Source organism: Vipera ursinii (assembly GCF_947247035.1).
Source record: "Vipera ursinii genome assembly, chromosome: 12".
Classification (NCBI taxonomy): Eukaryota; Metazoa; Chordata; class Lepidosauria; order Squamata; family Viperidae; genus Vipera; species Vipera ursinii.
This window is the reverse complement of record NC_139525.1, coordinates 11,644,016-11,667,411: the sequence shown is the minus strand read 5'-3', so window position 1 is coordinate 11,667,411 and position 23,396 is coordinate 11,644,016. Positions and strand designations below refer to the sequence as shown.

Sequence of the window (23,396 nt, the reverse complement as noted above, 5' to 3'; positions counted from 1 at the left end):
GTGGAACTCACATTTCAGATCTTGCAAGGCAAACTTCTGTGAGAGGAGCAGAAAGAGGGCAGAATTCCTTTTTTTTCTGTCAAGATTTCTTTAAAAAAAAACAATAAAATGACACCTGTCATCTAAAAGAATTGCAAAACGCTGATGAAGTCACCCAACTGTATTTTGTAAATTACGTTTTCATGCTAGCTTTCTGTGTGGCCAGGTCTGTGAGTCTGTCTTGCACAGACCTGCAACCCTACCCTCCTGTAATTTTTTTTGTGTGTGTATGTGTGTGTGTGTGTGGGGGGGGGGTTTCCCCTGAATCTGAAAACCTGAAATGCAAATTTGGACACAATGAAATTTCCGTTTGTGTCACTCAAAGATGCCAAACTAGATAAGCTTTAAAATGTAAAGTAAGGGAGATAGTTTGGTCTAGTGGTTAAGGCGTCAGCTAAGAAACCAGGAAATGATGTGGGTGTCTAATCTCCCCTTTGGGATGAAAGATGGCTGGGAGACTTGGGCCAGTCACCAGGAGGCTGTGAGTTCTAGTTCTGTCTTAGATGTGAAAGCTGAATGGTTGACTTTGGGCCAATCACCAGGAGGCTGTGAGTCCTAGTCCCGCCTTAGGCACGAAAGTCGATTGGATGACTTTGGGAAAGTTATTCTCTCTCAGCCCAATGCAACTGACAGGGTTATTACTGTGGGAAAATAAGAGGGGGAAGGAGTATCAGATATGTTTGCTGCCTCGAGTTGTTTGTAAAAATAACAAAGGTAGAATAAAAATCTCCTTGTGATCCTGGAGAGGTGGAAACTGCATTGTTCTTCTCCATTGATCCTTTTGCAGAGACGCTCATAACAGATTTATCCTCTTTCTGATCAGCAGATATCCTGATCTTTAAGAGTTGGCCGCTGCCCAGATGTTGCTACTAGAATGAACAGCCTTTTATCACAGTATATGGGGCTAGATTTTGCCCAGAAACCTTTAAGATCTACTGGAGGCCCAGTTCCTGCTTATTCTATGCAATCCCAGATATCATCAGTTTGGGGATAATTTTGCAGATTATCGCGCTTTGCCTATATTTTAGACGCTCACATATTTATAATTTCAGATGTTATCTATTTTGTATAATTTTTGATACTATTTTAAAACTTAGGCATTGATTGCTTCACGCGCGGATTCTAGTCAGGCTGTTTTACGAATGCCTCTTAATTTTGTTGTTGTCTCTTAAGGTGAAAATAAACCTTTGATTTTAGGCCTCGATGACTAGAATGACTTTGTTGTTACATAAACTGCTGTGGATATTCGCTTGGAACATCTAGAAATATAAAGCAAAAGGTTGAGGAGCTTCTAGAAAACTTACTTTTTAAGGTGGGGCAGGGGGAAGAGTATTATGCCAGCTAGATCTACAGAAAACACAAGAGGGAGCCATATATCTTTCAGGGAATAAAAATGTGTCAAAGCGCTCGTTTTAAATCAGTCAGAAAAGATTTCCCAGCACTATTTTTCAAAGCAAAGGTAAGAGGGGTGTGTGTGTGGGGGGGGGACTAAAAATGGAGTGATGATGCAAAGTATTACTGTCACACCATTCCACTTCCTTACCTGGAAGCTCCCTAGCTCTGTGTTTGCACAGACATGTCCAAAGCACTCGTAATTGTGCAGATAAACCAGCATCTGTGCCAAAGTCTGATGGCTCGGCAAAATTTTTTGCAAATTGAAATGGACATGAATTTTGTTTCTGTTTCGTAGATTATATTCGGCTAATAGTTGGAAGAAGAAGCAAAGGGATGTGATTTGGCAAAAGACACTCAGCTTACTGTTCGCCCTTCAACCAGGACTGGGAGTCTGAGATAAATAGGGATATCAAATAAAACCAATCCAGAAAGTTGCAACGTGAAGGATCAGCTCAGTGTTTCAGAGAGACATCAATGACTGTTTATTTATTTTTATTTATTTTATTTTAATCCCATTTATATCCTGCCCTTCTCCGAAGACTCAGGTCGGCTTACAATTTAACCACAAATCAATGTGCTTAGCAGTAGCCTTCATTCTATGTATATGCCTGCTTATTAGGGCTTTCACACACATCCCAAGCGGCATTATTACAAAGTCAGCTTATTGCCCCCAACAATCTGGGTCCTCATTTTACCTACCTCGGAAGGATGGAAGGCTGAGTCAACCTTGAGCCTGGTGGGACTCGAACCTGCACTAATTGCAGGCAGCTGGTGTTACTTAAGGAGGCATTAGCCCACTGCTCCAACAAGACTGTTGATAGACCAGCAGAAAACCGAACCCTTTACGTAATTTCTGTGGTTCCATTGGTTGGAAGAAGAAACCTGAAACCCACAGAAGCGGCCCTCTTCCCTCCTTCCCACTAAAAATAAAAATCTTAAGATTCCTCCTTTCCGAAAGAACTGCAAAAGAAAATCTAAGTTCACTGAAAATTAGACTGAAAAAGGAGCAGTCTGCTTCGTATTGGAAGAGAACCTCTAGGAAAATGAAGGAGAAATTTTTAGCACAGTATTAATCTAGCTAGCATCTAGCTGACATCACCCTGTCAACAAAAGTGCGTATAGTCAAGGCTATGGTCTTCCCAGTTGCAATGTATGGCAGTGAAAGTTGGACCATAAGAAAGGCTGAGCGCCAAAGAATTGAGGCCTTTGAACTCTGGTGCTGGAGAAGACTCCTGCGAGTCCCTTGGACTGCAAGGCGATCAAACCGGTCAGTCCTAGAGGAGATCAACCCTGACTGCTCTTTAGAAGGCCAGATCCTGAAGCTAAAACTCAAATACTTTGGCCACCTAAGGAGAAGGAAGGACTCACTGGAGAAGAGCCTAATGCTGGGAAAGATCGAGGGCAAGAGAAGAAGGGGACGACAGAGAATGAGGTGGCTGGATGGAGTCACTGAAGCAGTAGGTGTGAGCTTAAATGGACTCCAGAAGATGGTAGAGGACAGGAAGGCCTGGAGAAAGGTTGTCCATAGGGTCCCGATGGGTCGGACACGACTTCGCAGCTAACAACAACAACAACAAAAAACCAGAAACTAGAAGCTCAAATCACAAGACTATTTTTTCTCATCTACTTTGGCCACGTCATGCGTGGAAATTCGTTGGAGAAGGCAGCGATGCTAGGAAAGGTTAGTGGAACAAGAAGATCAAATAAGGGCAAATAAAGAGCATGCTGGCTTGGTAATATCAAATCTGATACAAAAATGAACATCCAACCACTGAAAGAAAATGTGGGCAGCATGGAGAACACATGCCAAGAACTGGACATGACTGAATGGTTAAAGTAACAACAATCTAACCGCTAAGTAAACTCTCTGTTTAGAATAGAATAGAGCTGGAAGGGGCCTTGGAGGTCTTCTAGTCCAGCCCCCTGCTCAAGCAGGAGAACCTATGCCATCCACGAAGAAACTTCTACAATTTTGTAAGCCGCAGAGGACTCCTAGGCCAATATGCTGTTTTCCCCAAATGCAGGGCAGAGTGAGTGTTACACAGAGATACAGTATGTGTCACTTTGCCTGAAAAATGGATGGAAGACGCTTCAATCCTGCAACCTGATTACATTGCAAATGAGTACTACGGTGCAGCTGCTCAAAGGATCCAACCTATAGCCTTGAAATGTTTCCCCCCCCCCTTGGTAAAAGGAAACTTATATATATACACGTGAAAATGATTCCAGAAAAATGCAGTCTCAGGAAGCATGAAAAAGGCTTGTTTTCTGGGTTCAGTGCGCCATCTAGTGGCCTTGTTAGCTAGTGTGGTGTTGTTAGCTGCGAAGTTGTGTCCAACCCATTGCGACCCCGGACAAGGTTCCTCCAGGCTTTCCTGTCCTCTACCATCTTCTGGAGTTCATTTAAGCTCACGCCTACTGCTTCAGTGACTCCATCCAGCCACCTCAATCTCTGTCATCCCCTTCTTCTTCTCTTGCCCTCAACCTTTCCCAGCATTAGGCTCTTCTCCAGGGAGTCCTTCCTTCTCATTAGGTGGCCAAAGTATTTGAGTTTTAGCTTCAGGATCTGGCCTTCTAAAGAGCAGTCAGGGTTGATCTCCTCTAGGACTGACCGGTTTGATCGCCTTGCAGTCCAAGGGACTCGCAGGAGTCTTCTCCAGCACCATAGTTCAAAGGCCTCAATTCTTTGGCGCTCAGCCTTTTTTATGGTCCAGCTTTCACTGCCATACATTGCAACTGGGTATTTCACCATGACTGTTGCGTATTCAAACATAGGGTGGCAAGAAAGGCGTGACTACCAGCCGTGCAAGACATTAAACTCAGCTGTTGAATTAATCCATTGGGGGTGTGCTTTCACAACATGTTTAACTGCAGAGTAATCAAGCAAGCTGTGTTCGTGCTGGGTGAGCTGCTTGTTCTGCAGCCTTAAGTTGAACAAAAGGACTAGGGGTGATATGATAGCAGTATTCCAGTATTAGAGGGGCTGCCCCAAAGAAGAGGCGGGGGCAACTTATTCTCCAAAGCCCCAGAAGGCAAGACAAGAAACAATGGATGGAAACTAATCAAGGAGAGAAGCAACCTGGAACTAAGGAGAAACTTTCTCATGATGAAAACAATCAACCAGTTGAACGCCTTGCCTTCAGAAGTTGTGGGTGCCCCATCACTGGAGGTTTTTAAGAAGAGCCTGGACAGCCACTTGTCTGAAATGGTAAAGGATCTCCTGCTTGAGCAGGGGGCTGGACTAGAAGACCTCTAAGGTCCCTTCCAACTCTGTTATTCTGTTAAGTTTTTTTTTAAAGCGATCTAATATAGTGTCCATTTTATCTGTCTGTCCTCTTTTGACTTCTGATCCTCACCTACTATTGCTTTCTTCGGCAAAGCTCTTTCAGTCGAATGGCCTCACTGGGAAATCTCACTTCATGGGACTCCGGGGTGGAAGAAAGAAAGGGCTATCACACGTATCATGACATCATTTGTACAAATGACGCAAATGACACAAGTTGCGTCATGAGGTTATGATGTCATAATACCCACGGTGTCACCATAAGTAGTGATAGATGCCTTTCTCCTCCCGCAAATATCCCGGTGCAGTTCCAGGTTGAATGTTTCGAGAAATGGATCAGGGGTCTTAGTGGGTTTGATAAATTAAATAAATAAAATAATGGACAGTCTTCCCCATTCAATACACCTAGGCTTTTCGACCAGTGGGGTGATGTTCCACCAGCATAAATATTCTATCTAACAGTGGTTTCATTACATGTATTAGAGACGAGCAAAGCTAGCAAAATAATATCAACTGGGGTTCTCAACCTGAAATATCAGCCTTCCTGTACTGTCTCTGAATTTATTTTGAAAAGTCTGCATGGAAATGGGCGCTCATTTTTCTGTGCCTTCTCTGCCTGTGGGCATGTGTTTGCATATGGTTTGGTTAACGAACGTATTTTTCCAGTTTTGTACCATTTTTATATGCACCCTGTTCTAACATATGAATATTTTTGTACATTTTATGAAGTTGCAAACAAGTTGGGCCTATAATTAGATAAGACAAGATACTGTAGATGAAATGGCCAAAGACACTGATCTCCGGGACAATAGTTATTTTAAAAACTGAGCTTTCATCAAACCGCTGTCGACCTTGTCAAAGTGTGAGCTAGTATCTGGAGGCGCTCGTTCTTATCGTCATTTGGATGTTAATGACCTAGTCATCGAGCGCATCACAGATCTGCCCGCCTCTCGCTCTCCCATAGTTAATTGTACCAATCCCGGTTCCACCGTGCTAGCCGGCATCCGCTTTAGTCTTGTCACTTTTGCTCCTACTGCCCGCCCCGCCTGCCAGTCATGTCCATCCTGCGGCGTGGCATAGCCGGGTGGAACAGTAAGAGGACTGATCCAGCAATGATGCTGGATGAATTTTTCCAAATTTGGAAAATTTGAGTTACTCACATTTGCATGAAAATCCAAACCAACCACTTTCCAATTCCTACGCTAACAATCGCTTCATGAAATTCCTAGCCACCGTGTCTAATGGTGAGAGGTACTAGGTCATTCAAAAATTGTCTATCCTTATACTATACGAAGCTAGCTTTCTCTACTGCTTAAGCGTTTTTATCTTCAGTACAGTAGGATTTGAAGATGACCTTATCCCTTATTCTCCTGTCTGCACACAAGTAAGTTAGGGCATCCTTTAATCATCTGAAAGCACCAAACTGAGGAGGTTATTTGAAAATCAGCTGGACAAAACTTGAAAGCCCCCTTAGAAAAAAGAAGAGGAGGAGGAGGAACCATGGAGCGAGTAATATTTGCGATACCTCTGGGTGGATGCAAGCAATGGGGGGAGATGAAAAACAGATGCTGGAGGCAGCTGTAAGAAAGCAAACATTCGTTGAGCAAAAAAGGGGGAGATTAAAAGAATGCCACAGGCTTCCCATTTCCACCACACCGTTTAAGGTGTTCCCTTCATGTCAAATTTATGGGCAAGGCCCGACACATCCTCTGGCATGTTAAGGAAAGCCAAGTAAAATAATGAGTCAAGCGATTTAGGAATTCTGCACACGCAGGTAGCCTGCAAAATAGCAATTGGAGGTAGTCCCTGACTTACGATCACAATTGAGCCTGACGTTTCTGTTGCTAAGCAAGTGAGTTGGGCCCTACTTTATGAACTTAAGGAATTCTGGGAGTTGAAGTCCACAAAGTTGCCAAGACTGGGGACCCCTGCCCTAGGCCATTCCAGACAAGTGGCTGTCCCAGTCTGTCTCTTCTTAAAAGCCTCCAGTGATGGAGCATCCACCACTTTTACTGGTGGATTGTTCTCTGTCAGGAGGTTTCTCCTTAATTTCAACGTTCTTCTCTCTCCTTGGTTAGTTTCCACCCATTGTTCCTTGTCTTACCTTTCAGGTGCTTTGGAGAACATGTTGGCCCTTTGTTCTTTGGGGCAGTCCCCCAAATACTGGAACACTGCTATCATGTCACCCCATCACCCTTCTTTTCCTTAAACTAGACATACCCAAATCCTGCAACCATTCTTCATTTCTTTTAGCCTTCCAGTCCCCTAAACTTTTTCGTTGCCCCCTTCTCCGCACATTCTGTTCCTTTCGGAATTTAATGTAAGCATGAAAAATCCACAGGGTATGTAGATTGTGGAAGATTACACAGCAAAAAGTAAATTACACAAATAGGAATTGCAAGGGTGATTCCTTTCTGAGTGGAAGAAATGCAAAGTCCTCTGCATCACAGCCAAGACGGTTTTACCAGAATGTGGTTCTCGTTTGAAAAAAACATTTTTTTTAAATGATGACAACTTTTCTTTATCATACTGAAATGGTGTAATTAATAGATAAAAGCCTTCAGCATGTCCCATAATGTGCCCACAAAGAATCTGACTGCAGCTTTGGTGGCAGAGCTCATTAAAATGCAGAAGGATCCATCGCTATCTTGACAGGCCATCTGAATTCGTTAAAAATGTTCATAGCATTCTTTGTTTGTTAGCAATGCACGCCTCTATAGGTTGGAGATGAATCATCGCAAGTACCGGGATGCGGTCTTGAATTCATAAATATGTAGCTCGTTTGCCATGAGGAGTCCACCAGTTGCTAATATAACTCATTCTTCAATTCTTAGAAAATGAATTGAACCTTCTTTTCAGAAAAGGAAATGAGAGCTTCTTTTTTCGATTTTGACTAATCCTGGTGTCAGCTTCATGCGAGGTTGACTTTCCATGACTTCCTTGTTACATATCTATCACTGGGCAATGGTCTGGCTTGAACAACACACCAAGCTTAAACAATGGTGTGGTTGGATTGATTCTGAAGTACTGCATGAGTACTTCAACCAGGTTGATTATTGAACATCTAGAACAGGGGTGTCAAACTCAATTTCATTGAGGGCCGCATCAGCATTGCGGTTGCCCTCAGGGGGCCGGGTGGGTGTGGCCAGGGTGGGCGTGGCCTACTGGGTGGGCGTGGCTAGAGTGCGTATGGCCTACTGGCTGGGCATGGCCAGCTCTACATCGTTCGCATCAAGGGTGCCTATGGGGGCCTGGGCAGGAGTGGGACAGATCTGAGGGTCTCTGGCAGAAGGAAGGTCTCTGGGCCAGGGCCAAGGCAGTGGGGGCCGTTCCCTCACTGTTTCCAGGATGGCTTCGCGGGCCGCATGAAACCACTTCGCGGGCCAGATCCGGCCCCCGGGCCTTGTGTTTGACATGTCTGATCTAGAACGTTTCTTACCCAGAGTTTTTGAAGGAGGGAAGGAGAGAGAGAGAGAGAGAGAGAGAGAGAGAGAGAGGGAGAGAGAGAGAGAGAGAGAGAGAGAGAGAGAGAGAGAGGGAGAGAGAGAGAGAGAGAGAGAGAGAGAGAGAGAGAGAGAGAGAGAGAGAGATGCAAGTTGCTTGTAGGAGTGTAGAATGTAGAAAGACCTCTAGATCAGTCAGGTGGCACCTATGAAAGGAAAGAAAAAGCTCACCCCAGATGGTCAGATGCAGAAGAGGAGAATTGAAGGAAGCTCCCAAAAGCTCAGAGGGATGAGGTCTTTAACCTTCAATCTCCAAACCACCAGTCAACCTTGTGCTAGGGAATCTGTGTGCTGTGACTCTAATTATATTATTACAGACTAGGTTCCAGGGAGAGCAGAAAAAGCTTCCATTCAGAAACTCTTGGCCTGAAGCTGAAACATGACAGAGGCTTGCAATCAGAGATGGAATGAATAAGCCAGTGAGCTCCACAGTTGTTGCTTTGACTTTGCTAAGCTGAACGGCAAAAAATAACCCAAAGTGACATCACTGGTGTTGGTGAACTCATTCCTTCCTCACTGCTTCCACGTTCTTCAACAGAGAAGTTTTGTGATTTCGGTGGGGTTCTGCTCGGCTCAATTTAGCCTTTCCCGGGTTGCGTGGAACTTTTCAGCAGCTCAGTAAACATCTTGTGGGCTTCCTTTGGACCGTCAGCCTCGGGTTTTTAAGAATAAAAGAGATGAGACTCCACTCAGTGCCTACAGGGGCAGATTTGTGTTTCCTGCAGGCCTATCAAGGAACATTTCACAATGTTCATTTTTCCTCCAGGCGATGAGAGCTCTCTTCCCTGCAAATATTAGCATAGCAACCTCTGAGGTAGGTTGAGAGACCTTTGATTAGCTTCACCTACTAGCACTAGGCTACAGTTGGATTTTCTATGGTTTATTTAATAAGCTGTAGTTGGATCATTTGTGCAGCACACTGAACCAGGATGCGACACGCTAACTAAACCCTCTGATGTCGTTGCTGCTTCCGTTGGGTGGCCAAGATTCACGGAGGCTCCCTGGATCTATTTTGCATCTTAGAAAATTGTAAAGCAAGTAGAACTCTGAGTAGCTAAAAACTAGAGGGTTTTGGGGAGCACAAACTGAAGATGTCACGAAGAGGTAAAGGTTTCCCTTAGTCTCAGGACTGTCTAGACTTCTCTTTGACATAAATGGGGGGGGGATACGTTGCAATTTGCGAGGAGAGGAGCCGATCAAGAAATTCCCCCCAAAAGTTTTAGACTGAAACACAAAATAACGTAACACCAGACACTATTCATGTACCATTGTTGTATAAGCAACAAGGTGAAATCACAAATTACAGTCAGTTACATGTTTAGCCTGGATGGGGCATTTTTATCCACCTACTGAGCCCTTAACCAAGGACCTGGGGATAGGCACATTTTATGAGAATTCATTGAGACCCAGTGACAAAAAAAATTACAATATGATCAATGACAGACAGCAAGTGTGACAAACTGCCATTCCAAATTACAACCAAACAAGAACGTAGCAAAAGCTGATGAGCAGAAACCATGTCAAGAAACCAACGTAGCTACGCAACCTATTCTCCAGAATGAAAAATAACATCCCAAAGGATGTCAACAACTGAAAACCTGTCTGTTCTCCTAGATCAGGGGTCTTCAAACTTGGCCCTTTTATGACTTCTGGACTTCAACTCCCAGAATTCCTGAGCCAGGCACACTGGCTGAGGAATTCTGGGAGTTGAAGTCCAGAAGTCATAAAAGGGCCAAGATTGAAGACCCCTGTCCCAGATCTTGGGATAGGGTCGATGGGACTTCTCTAGTGTGATATTCTTAAGGTTTTGATGTGTGGTCTAGATTGCTACCTTATAATTTCGTGATTTGTTTGGGTCCAAGTTATTGTATTTTATTATTTCTTTGTTGTTCTTTAGTCTCTGAGCCTCCCAGAATCAATTGAAGTAGAATAGCATGCAAGCCAAACCCAAACCCAAACCCAAACCAATCAAGTCGGCTTGGACTTTTTCACACTAGACACAGCTTTTCTGAGTAGCGTTTGCCTTTGAGAAGAATGTCTGAAAACCCACAAATGCAAAACAAAGTATATAACAAGTACAGTTAAAAATTGCAATTGGACCGGTGAGAGGTCATATAGGCAACCATAGTAATAATAGCTGGAAGGGACCTTGGGGGTTTTCTAGTCCAGCCCCCCGCTTAAGCACGAGAAGTGACAAGTGACTGTCTAGCCCAGGGGTAGGCAACCTTGGCTCTTTTATGACTTGTGGACTTCAACTCCCAGAATTCCTGAGCCAGCTCAGGAATTCTGGGAGTTGAAGTCCACAAGTCATAAGAGAGCCAAGGTTGCCTACCCCTGGCTCTAGCCTCTAGTCCTTAGCCCCAGAATAAAACTGAGTCATGGTGTTTGACTTCACAACTAAAAATACAGCTTAAGGTCTACTAATGAAATTAAGATATACCAATGATATTCTAGCATACAATATTCCCAATCAGGAATCCAAGAGCCATGAGCTCTTTCATAATGCTATTCCTGACGCTCTAGGCTGTAGTTGGACTGGAACCATGGCTTATGGAATTAAATCAATTTTCTCATGACTTTAGTCATAACCAAATAGGATAGCTAGCACACCACCATAAGTAAAAAAAAAAGCAGTTGGCTAAATTATAGTTCCATGTTTGATGCAAACTCAGCAATAACATATAGAGATGTGATAAGCCAGCCAAAATTCAGGAAGAATGAAAGGACTGTCTGTCTTCAGCCCAACTTCTCCCAAAAAAACCCTTTACCATCATTTTTATTTACAAACTTTAAAACAAGGATTATTCCAAACACTAAATCTTTCCAAGGCATAGGAAGCAACTTTAAACAGCCAATTAAATCTGGCTGCCTTAAATCCAGGAAATACAATAGGATTCCAACCATAATTAGAATAAAATACCTGCCAAGGTTTGAGGAAATCCAAATAGTTCCTCTGTAGTTATCTCCAAATTGCACCCATTCTATCCTGTTCTTAATGGCTTCCTTTCCATTCAAAACTCCCCAATAGGAACTTTTAAGGAAGAGAGACAAATTATTTGTGGGATCACCTGTATCTAATGATCTCTAGCCATCTGAACATGCTCCAGATCCCAATGCATAACAGAGTCCAAGAGAGGTATCTTCTGTGTTGTTTTGCCTATCTTATGGAATAGCAATCTTCCTGAGATTCATATCTGATCCAGATCTGATCCTACCTTTCTTTCATAAGACTTCGAAGAATTGATTTTTTTTTCCTCTGCCCCTGCACCAGGTCCAAAGGATTTGTGAACTTATCCACCATGATTGACTCTATTGTTAAACTGCCTTTGAAAGAATGATTCATGTTCTGTTATATTTTATTGTTGTTTCTGTTTCAATGTGTTCTTATTTTAATTGGGTGCTGCCTTAAGTTGTTCTTGAGAATACATCTGTTGACCGAATAAATAAAAATTCTATTCTCCCCCCTCCAAATTAATAGGTAAATCCAATGATATTGAAAATCTGAAAAATTAAAGCCCCCAAGTTCATAAAGGAGTCAGATCATGGAAAGAAAGCTCTTTCGGTTTTGAATATTCCATAATAAAATTAATCATTAATTTGTCAATGTCCAAAGTATCCATGTGGAATTAACACTAAGATCCTTGAAATACATGCTAAACATGAAATTATATTTATTTGACCATGTTTATTCTATGCCACTGACACTGATATTTTCAATTTTCTATTTAGATCATTGTTAGTTGGAGAGAGCTCAGAAAGAAGATTCTTTTCCAAAAAAAGGAGACTATTTGGAACAGGGTTGAAATGAGAGATTGTTTCCTTGCAGACATTCCATGACCCAACTAGGTAACATAACCAGTGCATAACACTAGCCCTGATGATGTTACCTAGTTTGGTAATGAAACGCCTGCAAGAAAACAACCAAACTCAGAGAGCACCAAGGAGCCCACAGTCCTCCTCCTCCTCCTCCTCCTCCTCCTCCTCCTCCTCCTCCTCCTCCTCCTCCTCTCTGCAAACCTCATTCCCTTCTAGCCCTGATGATGTTACCTAGTTTGGTAATGAAATGCCTGCAAGAAAATAACCAAAGCTCAGAGAACACCAAGGATCCCTCAGATTCTTTCCCTCATTTCAGAAGACATATCCGTGCCTTCTACATCTTAGCAGGACATGACCACATTTTTAGTTTCAATATCATTACATTCTGGGCTTTGTCAGGATGTAGTTATAAAAGTGCTTATAAGAAACTCTTCATCTGGAAATTTCAGTATTTTCATCTTTGCTTATTGACTTCCCTCCAAAAATGAAAGCATTATGGGAGAACTGAATTGGTTCCCAGAATGGGACAATAGCTGAGTAAATTTGTACCGCTTTGTAAATAAATACAGCAAACAACAGCTGTAGAGGAGGAATGAAAACTCTGGGTTGCAAGAAAATTTCCATTTGCTTTAGGGGTGAAAAAAAATTGGTTTCTCTTCTTTCTTTTTCTGGTTAAAGCATCTTGTAACTTTGTGCTGCGTTTAGTAGTCATCTAGTTTTTTTTAATAGCCTCAATATGATAGCCCTGAACTTTGGTAAAAGTTGTTCTGCAACACTCCCCCACTATGGTGTTTGTGTGTGTGTGTGTTTGTGTTTGTGTGTGTGTGTGACAGAGAGAGACAGAGAGAGACAGAGACGGAGAGGGACAGAGAGAGATGGTAACACACAAGATGTATTTGTACAAAAGCCTAACCACACCTTTGACCTGCTCTTTAAGTAGGCGGCGATAGTCTAGTGCGCTGCCTGGCTGAGGAATTCTGGGAGTTGAAGTCCACAAGTCATAAAAGGGCCACGTTTGAAGACCCCTGGTCTAGTGGGATCTCCAAACTCTGCTCCAGATCTGTCTGGCCAGCGCAACCTCTTCAAAACCCGAAGATTGGAAAAACCCCGAATCTGGGGAGATCTAAACGCAGAACCATCTGAGGTTGCTTTCTGATATTAAGGTTGCACTAACAGAGAGATGGAATCAAGATCACATGAAGTATGAATACCACTTGATAAAGCCTTCGTAAGACCACATTCGGAACACTGCGTCCAGTTTTGGTGAACACATAAATAAAAAAGACGTAGAGACTCTGGAAAGAGTGCAGAGAAGAGCAGAGAAGATAATTAGGGGGCTGGAGGCTAAAACATACGAAGAACGGTTGCAGGAATTGGGTTTGTCTGTTCTAGTGGGGGAAAAAAGGACTAGAGATGACATGACAACAGCGTTCCAATATTTGTGGGGCTGCCACAAAGAAGAGGGGATCAATCTATTTTCCAAAGCACCAGAAGGCAGGACAAGAAGCAATGGGTGGAAACTAATCAAGGAGAGAAGCAACCTAGAAATAAAGAGAAATTTCTTAACAGTGACACCAATTAATCAGAGAAATGACTTGCCTTCAGAAGTTGTGGGTGCTCCAACACTGGAGGTTTTTAAGAAGAGATTGGACAACTGTTTGTCTGAAATGATACGGTGTTTCCTGTTTGAGCAGGGGGTTGGACTAGAAGATCTCCAAGGTCCCTTCCAATTCTGTTATTCTGTTCTAAAATTGAGCCTAAGCTTATTTTTTCATATCCAGCCCCCCCCCCAGCAAAAAAACCCCTCCAGAAATAATAATCTTGACAGCATTCAAGATTACTTGCTTAACCAGAGATTGAGAGATAGATTTCCAATTCATGTGAGTTTCTCTTTCTTCCCTTTCTTCTACCAGACCACCTGTGGGCACTGTTGAGTTTTAAGCTGGGAAAACTGGTCTCACCCAGACCCCAAACTCTAATTTTCAACATTTCATGAGGAAAGCACACACACACTTTTTATAGCCTTCAAGGCAAGAGAAGACTGACATTTTCCCAATGCAAATCTGCTTTCCATAAAATCTCTTGTTGTGTTTTTGCTATATTTAGAGCTAAAATGCAAATAGATTTAAAAAAAACCACAACCCTGCCTATTCAATTGTTTTACTTAGTAGAGCAGGACTTGTTCATTTTTTCCCTACTGCATTTTTTCTCCCCAACGTGGAAATGTTAGTAACTGATTACATTTCCGCCATCTGAGAACGTATGGACGCTTTCCATACATCTTCCCTTCATTTACATAACTATGTAGCATACATTGCCTGATATTTTTAATGCAATCACCCTGTTTCTATTCTCTGGCACAATTTTTAGTGCAGAAACACAAATAAGCTCACAGCAAGCTTGTAAAAGAAAATTACTAGCCTTGGCACGCACCCTTCAGGATCATACTTCCCTTTCCGATACATTTCTGTAGGAAATCAGGGAAAAGCAGTGAGCATTATTTAATCAGAGCACTTGTCTGAGGGGACTATTCACTTTGTATCACACTACAAACGCTTGCATCACACTAAATAAAGCCTCTTTCAAGCAAAACTTCTGGCATCTTCATAAAAACTTTCCTTGATGCCATTACGTGGTGTACCCTTCCTTCCTTCCTTCCTTCCTTCCTTCCTTCCTTCCTGTTTCTTTTCCTTTCCCTTCCCTTCCTTTCCTTCCTCCCTCCCTCCCTCTGTCCCTTCCTCCCTCCCTCCCTTCCCCTCTCTCTCTCTCTCTCTCTCTCTTTCTTTCCTTTCTTTCCCTTTGCAATCTAGCCAACAGTCCTAAAGTATATTTCCTTTTATAACCTGACTCTTGTGGTGGAGGGGGGGGAGAAGGAAGGGGGAGTGGGGATAAGGCAGAAGGTTTGGGCTTTACACTCAGAAGAGATCTTTCATTGCAAGGCATTTTCTCATGAAGAGATTCACTCTCGGCAAGGTAATTGGCAAAGCTGTTCCAAGGCCAAATGACGGCCATTGATAAACACCCGAGCCAGCCCGTTTCACCTTTTACAAATGCTGTTTCCACGCAAGTTCCTTCTCTGTCAGTGGCTGGCATGTTCCTGGCTCCCTCTTTTAAAATCCTGTGATGCACTGTCATTTGTGAAATGTCCTACGCTGTTAGTTTTTCTCTTCTCAAACGAGGGACTGTTGACATTGAGTCAACACACAGATGACCCTGAACTGACCCTCAGTTCTTAATGCAGTAACTTCCATTTGGAATGACCAGTCAAAATAAATTCTGTTCAGGAAGAAACCTCCATTTATGTTACTCTGAATTTATACCAGGGCTAAAAGGAATACTCCTGATAATCCTAATAAAGGAGAATATTTGTATCTCAGGGTTGAAAGGAGGGGTGCTTGGAACTCACTGAGCTTGGTCGTTTTCTTGCAGACATTTCATTCCCAAACTAGCTAAGCACTGATGGTGTCACCTACAGTACTTGGGTAATGAAATGTTTGCGAGAAAACAACCAAGCTCTGAGAGCACTAAGGACCCCTGATAATTCTCTTGTCCAAAAAAGTGAAACAATAGTTTTGTACTACTGTGGACCAGATTGACTGAGAAGAAAGGAAGATGGGGCACATCAGCCTGAATGAGCTCTTCTTCAGGAGCATTGTAGATAAAAATTTTACACTTGGAAAAATCACATCTTGCTTTGGGGTAGTCAACAGAGAGACAGTGATCAGGACAGATAAACTATTTCAATAGAGGAGGAGGAGGAGGAGGAGGAGGAGGAGGAGGAGGAGGAGGAGGAGGAAGAAGAAGGAGGAGGAGGAGAAGAGGAAGAGGAGGAGGAGGAGGAGGAGAAAAGGAAGGAGAGGAGGAGGAGGAGGAGGAGGAGAAGGAGAAGAAGAAGAAGAAGGAGAAGAAGAAGAAGGAGAAGAAGAAGAAGAAGAAGAAGAAGAAGAAGAAGAAGAAGAAGAAGAAGAAGAAGAAGAAGAAGAAGAAGGAAGAAGAAGAAGAAGAAGAAGAAGAAGAAGAAGAAGAAGAAGAAGGAAGAAGAAGAAGAAGAAGAAGAAGAAGAAGAAGAAGAAGAAGAAGAAGAAGAAGAAGAAGAAGAAGAAGAAGAAGAAGAAGAAGCAGCTCATGGATGCCTGACTTTTCCTGCGAGGTAGTATGTTTTTCATTTAGAAAACTTCAAGTTTGTTGGAACAGCCCAATGGTTCTTTTCCTCTCTCCCTCCTTCCAAAATATGAGTAGAAGCAGTTGGTGGGGTAGACCTCTCTCTGAAACTCTAAGAAATCAAAAATACTGAGCTAGATAGCCAAACCATCTGATCTGCTTTGAGTTAACTCCTGATATTTCTTTGGATAGCAAACCTGAATAAGAGACAGGATCATTTTAAAAAAAGGGTGCAGTTTCCATAATGTTCTGCTAGATCCATCCCCCGAATTAGTAGCTTGGCTCGCCTGGGGCAAAATTCTTTCTTTTTAGAGTGGGCCAGTCTAAATCTCAGAAATAAATTTTCAACAAGTGTTCCATTTGGCTAAAGCCAGGGTCTTTAGTATACAAGGTCAACAATCCCTGGCTATTCCATCCTACAGCTGCATGCTCTCTCTCTCACTCCACCCAACCCCCTCAAAAAAAAACACCCACCTGATCTAGCCTTGCACGTTTCCCATGGATCGTTTCCGTGAGTGAGATTGCAACACAAAGATCACTTTTATTCAGGATGATCCAGTAGCAGTGTGACAATCTGACAGCCAATTTTCCTCTTTGGCTGATCATTTAACCTTTCGTGTGAAGCTCTTGCCAACAAACGATCATGGCAATATTTTATTGCAGAAAAGATTTGGCATTCCTGAGTGTAGAGTTTATGGAAACTTCTTGTTTGGAGTCATAAATGGCCCCAATATCTTCCAGCTGTTCCACGTTTGACATGTCCAAACTGCCTAGTGCTGAGAACAGTCAGAAATGATCATAGAAGAACAGTAAAACCTTTGTGGAAAGTTTGCCAATCAGGAAAGCCCAACGTGACATTGTGCTTGTGTGTCTTCCTCCCAAATAAGGCAGAGAGTACTGGTACAGACAGGATCAGGGCCATTGCCACCTATTGAACCTTATTAGGACACAACCCACTCAACGGCCAGGAAGACCAAGATGTGTGTGATGGAATGCAGTAAGGAAGTTGATTCTCAGGAAGGAGAGGCTGCATTCCAGAGGAGCAAGAGGCAACTCAGCCCAGATATTACGTGTGAGAGAAAGAGGGTGAAGACAGCCCCTTCCTAACAGACCCCAGAATATACTGTAAATGCAGAGAGTAAAATGCTCCACTTGGCAAGACTGATGTCAGGTCCAAACTCTATCCCGAATTAAGGGATTACAGGGTCAGAGAAAGGGAGATGTCGGGTCCAAAACCAAGAATGACACAAGGTGATTCCTCCAAGCTGAGTTCTTTATTTTTTGCACACCTCTCTTACATTTAAATAATTAATGCACTTATATGTTCCTTCTCTCTCTCAGATTACATCATAATTTCCTTCTTTTGATAATCTACCCTGATGATCAGATCTGTAAATCACTTTTTTTTAGTAAATAAATTTATTTAGTAATAAATAAATAAAAGTCCGTAAGGAATTTCCAATCATGAGCATCTAACGTGTGCTCCAATGCTAGGGTTTTATGGGCAGAATTTTAGATCCCTCAGGAGAGCATTTGGTAAGAACCATATGGTAAGCCTGGTAGTAGAGGCAATAGTTTGTGCCTGGGAAATATAATGAGCTGACCTGGGTGCAAAGCCAAGAATCCAAATATATTGAAGGAAAAGCATGAAGACCCCTTTTGACGGTGGTTGATCGCTATGGGTGCCATGATATTCTTGCCATGACCCATTAAGTACAGTATGAAAGCAATTATCAGTTGGAATAACACAGAGTTAACTCCTCCCGGCTGGGAAGCAGAATGACAGGTTAAACAAGGAAATAATTTCTTAATTACCGGAGAGGAAACATCAACATTGGAAGGCAGCGGCTGGAAAACTGATGCCCAGGAAAACAAATAAAACTGCGAGTGCTGAGTGTTAATGTTCACAGCGGAGGTTACTTATTCTGGCAGGCATAAGTGCAAGCCTTACCACTTGCAATTCTTTTAGCCCGCCTTAAGTGAAACCATGTGTCACTTGCAAAGAGGGAGAAGTCTAGGCAGCAAACAAGCTGGCTTGGAGGCAAGATGAGAAAGTAAGTTCAAGAGAAAAGAGAGATGGAGGAGAGAATAGTTTATCGCCCCTCTGCTCTAAATGTCCTTCTCCGAGCTGTACTCAGCCCAGGTTTTATCCATGGGTTATACAGGTAGTTCTCAACATACAACAGATCATTTAGTGACCAATCAAAGTTCCAGCAGCACTGGGGAAAAAGTGACTTACGGCCGTTTTTCACACTTATGACCACAGCAGCAGCCCCCAGGGGCATGCGATCACAATTCAGACGCATGGCAACTGACTCGTATTTATGACCGTTGCTGTGTCCCAGGGTCATGGGATCCCCTTTTGTGACCTTTGACAAGCAAAGTCAATGGAGAAACCAGATCCACTGAACAAGCATCGTACTAACTGAAGAACTGCAGGGAGTCACTTAACAGCTGTGGCAAGACAGGTCATAAAATAATTCACCTAAAACTGATCAACATAAATTTGGAGCTCGGCTGTTGTCCTAAATGGAGACTATCTACATTTTGCAAATATGTACTCACTTCTACCACATGGGCTAAAATGAAGTAAATGGAAGAAACCTAGCCATTTTCTTAATATGTTGCGTGAACTAGATGATCATTAGCATGCTACGTGAACATACTGTAACACCTGTGTTCTTAATCCCATTGTCGTCCCCTTAATCCTCATTTAGGGTTTACCAAGTATAATAAACCCAGCTATGGATACCAATAAACTGAAATTAAGAATTAGGATGAACTGCTTGATTCAGAAGAGAGAAGCAACAACAGATAAGAGGATGGAATTTAGCAGAACAGTTGGGCCAGTTCCTTATGTGTTCCATCCCATTTCAATATTAGTCTCTAATTTCAAAACAAAATTTAAACACAAGAGACCATTGACTTACTACTTCTTACCCCTTTTGCAAGCTACATTTAGCGTTGTTAATCTTGAAAGGAAAAAACATGAAGGATACGAATGAAGCTATTCAAAATAGGCCTTCCTTCCTTCCTTCCTTCCTTCCTTCCTTCCTTCCTTCCTTCCTTCCTTCCTTCCTTCTTTCTTTCTTTCTTTCTTTCTTTCTTTCTTTCTTTCTTTCTTTCTTTCTTTCTTTCTCTCTCTCTCTCTCTCTCTCTCTCTCTCTCTCTCTCTCTCTCTCTCTCTCTCTCTCTCTCTCTCTCTCTCTCTCACACACACACACACACACACACAAACACACACAACTTCTAGATCAGAGGTCCCCAATCTTTTGGGCAACAGGGACCGGTTCCGTGGAGAGAGGTTTTTCTGTGGACCAGAGGGGGCGTGGTTTTGTGTGCTGCCTGCATCCCGTGGATGGGGCTTTGCTTGATTGTGCGGCCCGTTTTTTAGCATGCCGTGGACTAGTGTCAGTCCACGGACCGGGGGTTGGGGAATCCTGTTCTAGATGTATTTTCTCAAAGTACATATATCTAAATTGTTTATCCTAAAAACAATGGTCTACAGGTAGGTTTTGCTTAACTACCTTAGCAGGTCCACAAGGACTCTTGGCCTAGAAGACACAATGTCCCATCTCTGTGACATGCCTTCAAATAGTAATTGCAGAGGAGCAAGAATGATAGAAGAGCCTCTTGTCTAATAGCACCCAGAGGACTCTAGTTGGTCATTGCAGAATTAAAATGGGTTAAGATGGGTTTTCCTGATCCCACAACATTGTTCTTATGTTCTTAAGGAATGAGTGATGGAAAAGGCTTTTGCCAGGTAGAACCACTTGGCATCACTTACATTCTACAAAACATCCAAGCAAACACACCTGACGAAAGAAAGAGCTTGAGTTTCTACATCTTTTTTGCTGTCTTCTAGAACAGCGTTTCCCAACCTTAGGAACTTGAAGATGCGTGGACTTCAACTCCCAGAATTCCCCAGCCAGGGAATTCTGGGAGTTGAAGTCCACGCATCTTCAAGTTCCTAAGGTTGGGAAACGCTGTTCTAGAAATCATCCATCGTTTGATGCCCAGAACTGACCCCCCCAGATGGATGCTCCCTCTAATTCCACATGTAATGGAAATTGGGCTACTAATACACCTGGAGAACCCCAAATTACTGGAGGTTGGAATGGAGCCGATTGCGTTAAAAGGAGAAATACTTTGACCTGGAGAAATATTCTTTTTTTGAGGAAAAGCAACGTTTGGGCTATTGTTGTGCACATGTTCTTGGAACGAAAATTCAGCCAAATGAAACAAACAAGTTTGAAGGAAAGGGAGGGAAAGAAATGTACCGTGCTGGATACACCAGGGACATCAGTAATTTGAAAGCTAAGTGAGAAACCATTTTTTTGTTTGGAATGCTTATCTAAAACTAGATCGATGGGCAGGAGGTCAAGAGCAGTTGGTCTCCCTTGTTGCTTATTGTGATCCTAGGGCAGAGACACTGGAGGAAAGGGTAGGAAGATAGCCTGGGGTGGTAAGGAAAGACTGAAAACTACAACACATAAATGCAATCTTTAAATTAAAGGTAAAGGTAAAGGTTCCCCCGCACATGCGTGCTAGTCGTTTCCGACTCTAGGGGCTGGTGCTCATCTCCGTTTCAAAGCCGAAGAGCCAGCACTTGTCCGAGGACATCTCCGTGGTCATGTGGCCGGCATGACTGGACGCCAAAGGCACATGGAACGCTGTTACCTTCCCACCGGAGTGGTCCCTATTTTTCTACTTGCATTTTTACGTGCTTTCAAACTGCTAGGTTGGCAGAAGCTGGGACGAGTAACAGGCGCTCACTCTGTTACGCGGCACTCGGGATTCGACCCGCCAAACTGCCGACCTTCAGATCGACAAGCAGAGCACTAAATTTTAGTATTAAACTAGTTAGAATTGGGCACTGGAGTAGAATTCAACATGGAACAAGTCTTGGGGAGGTCCCATCTAGTTATTACTATAATTTCTTCATAATTGTCCTCATGTCTTGTGACAATTTCTCTGTGTTTTATCCTTTCCTTACGTAAGGATGGTAGTAAACAAGCAAAGTCTTTATTTTTTTCTCTAATGAACACCTAGTTATAAAATGGGCATTTTTATTTTCTCTACTGTGTCAACCATTATTTATTTTCCATCAAGGTCCACCAAATGCTATGGAAGAACCATAATTTCATTCCCTGGACATCTTCTTATTCCTAAGGGCCATCATTCTAGTTATTCTGACTTTTGATAGAGTCACTGCAATGCCATCAAATAGGCAAAGTTATACAATAAAGTGGACCCAAACTTCCAAATGTTCCTTTTATTCTGATCTATGATTGCGGTGGCTCAGTGGGTTAGGACGCTGAGCTTGTCGATCAGAAGGTCAGCAGTTTGGCGGGTCGAATCCCGAGTGCCGCGTAACAGAGTGAGCGCCTGTTACTCGTCCCAGCTTCTGCCAACCTAGCAGTTCAAAAGCACATAAAAATGCAAGTAGTAAAATAGGGACCACTACAGTGGGAAGGTAACAGCGTTCCGTGCACCTTTAGCGTTTACTCATGCCGGCCACATGACCATCCTTGGATAAGCGCTGGCTCTTCGGCTTTGAAACGGAGATGAGCACCGGCCCCTAGAGTTGGAAACGACTAGCACGCATGTGCGGGGGAACCTTTAACTTTACCTTTATGATTGCTAAGTATTTCTAGAAGACCTTGCTGAGGGACAGGCTCCAAAGGCTTTGGAAAAGCCACAGAGACGTTTGCCTTAACTGCTGATTCTTCTGTCCATATGGCAAAAGAGGAGGGCTGAATCACACCCACAACTGAAGGACAAAAAAAAAGGAAAAAGGAAAAAAATAGATCCTTTCATTTAAGAATTGCAATGACTGTAGCTGTGTAGATCATCAAAGGGACTCTTTCCTTTGTTGATTCGATTGAAGAGTTTCATTGAAGCTATGCTGCAAAACAGCTTCCTGCTCTATTTACTGGTTCAGAGTGATCGTGACATTCCTGCATGCACACTGAAGTTGTCAATTGAGGTGGATTGGCCCTGGGTCAATGCTATTTCATGATGGACTGAGTTGACTAAGAACTATTCATCGCCATGAGACAAAGCTACTCAAGAAGGCAGATGATGACCAACTACAGCTATTTAGAAGAAGAAAAATAACTAGAGGAATTACGTTTCTTCTTATTCCTCTTCCCGTTATTTTCACTGAAAAACTCATGATACTTGTGGGAGACTAAGTAGATGTTACCATTGTCATGCCGGTGTGTCTTTTCATTGGGTGAATGACTTTTGCATGTCCTTAGATAACTGTCAGATTGAGAATTCTTTCTTTATCAGTCTAATGAAGGCCACAACAGCTTTCTGCTAGAATTATAGGAAATTTCCCAATTCTGTTGGAATGGCAGCCAGCCTACTGAATAAATTCCCACCTCGCTCCAAGTAGTGAGAAAGGGATCAAGAGAAATTCCAAGGAAATAAATTTAATGGATGGAGTTTTCACAGCCCGGGTCTCAAACAGTGAACAACCCCAAAACTGGAAAGACATTTTTTTAATGGGTATACCACACACTAGTTATGAAATATTTTTAACAAAGAAAAAGAAATGAGTGGAGCTGGCCAAGGTTGCCTAGCATAAATTGCCCCTTAGAGGTTTCCCCACCTCAGCCAGTGGGTCAACACACATTCTGAACAACAAGGGTTGTGGGTCAGATCAGCTGGGTGCGACAGGGAGGGTATAATGGAGGGCAAGGTTCAATTTAGTTTGGAGGCTCCTCTGCCTGTTTGTGGGAATGGTGTCAAGAGAGGCTGGGCAACCAGCTGCCTATTCATCACGGAAAAACAATCCAAGAACCAAAGAACGGTTGAGGGATTGAGAAAAAAGACTTGTCAAAAGCTGCAGCTTAATTCCTTACAAACATTTTTGTTCCAGAAAACATTCAACAGGATCAAACAACCATTTCAGAAGAGCTTTTGACGTGTTTTTTTTCCTCCCCAAATGGATTACAATGCAGCCTCCTCCAGGAGAGGTTTTTAATTAAAACCACTGCTGTGAAAGCCATAACCACCCAAAACATTTATTGCTTTAGCAAATTTGGCATCTGCTAGCAAAAATATTATAGCATGTCTTAAAACCGCAAGTACTAGCGGCACAGAACATGGTTCTGGAACGGTTTGTAAGTTGAATGTAAGTCAACAACATAACATTGCTAGAGACATTACTAATCTAGGTTGCGTTAACA

The 23,396-nt window shown here is 42.7% G+C and overlaps 1 protein-coding gene across 1 annotated transcript in view; it reads right to left on the bottom strand.

Moving 5' to 3' along the window:
• Nucleotides 1-22,013, bottom strand: part of CYSLTR1 (cysteinyl leukotriene receptor 1) — an 82,185-nt gene extending 60,172 nt beyond the window's left edge. Inside the window, exon 1 of the mRNA XM_083372184.1 lies at nt 21,830-22,013. The gene's annotated coding sequence lies outside the window, so the exon portion shown is untranslated. The remainder of the gene's footprint in view (nt 1-21,829) is intronic.
• Nucleotides 22,014-23,396: the final 1,383 nt, after the last annotated feature.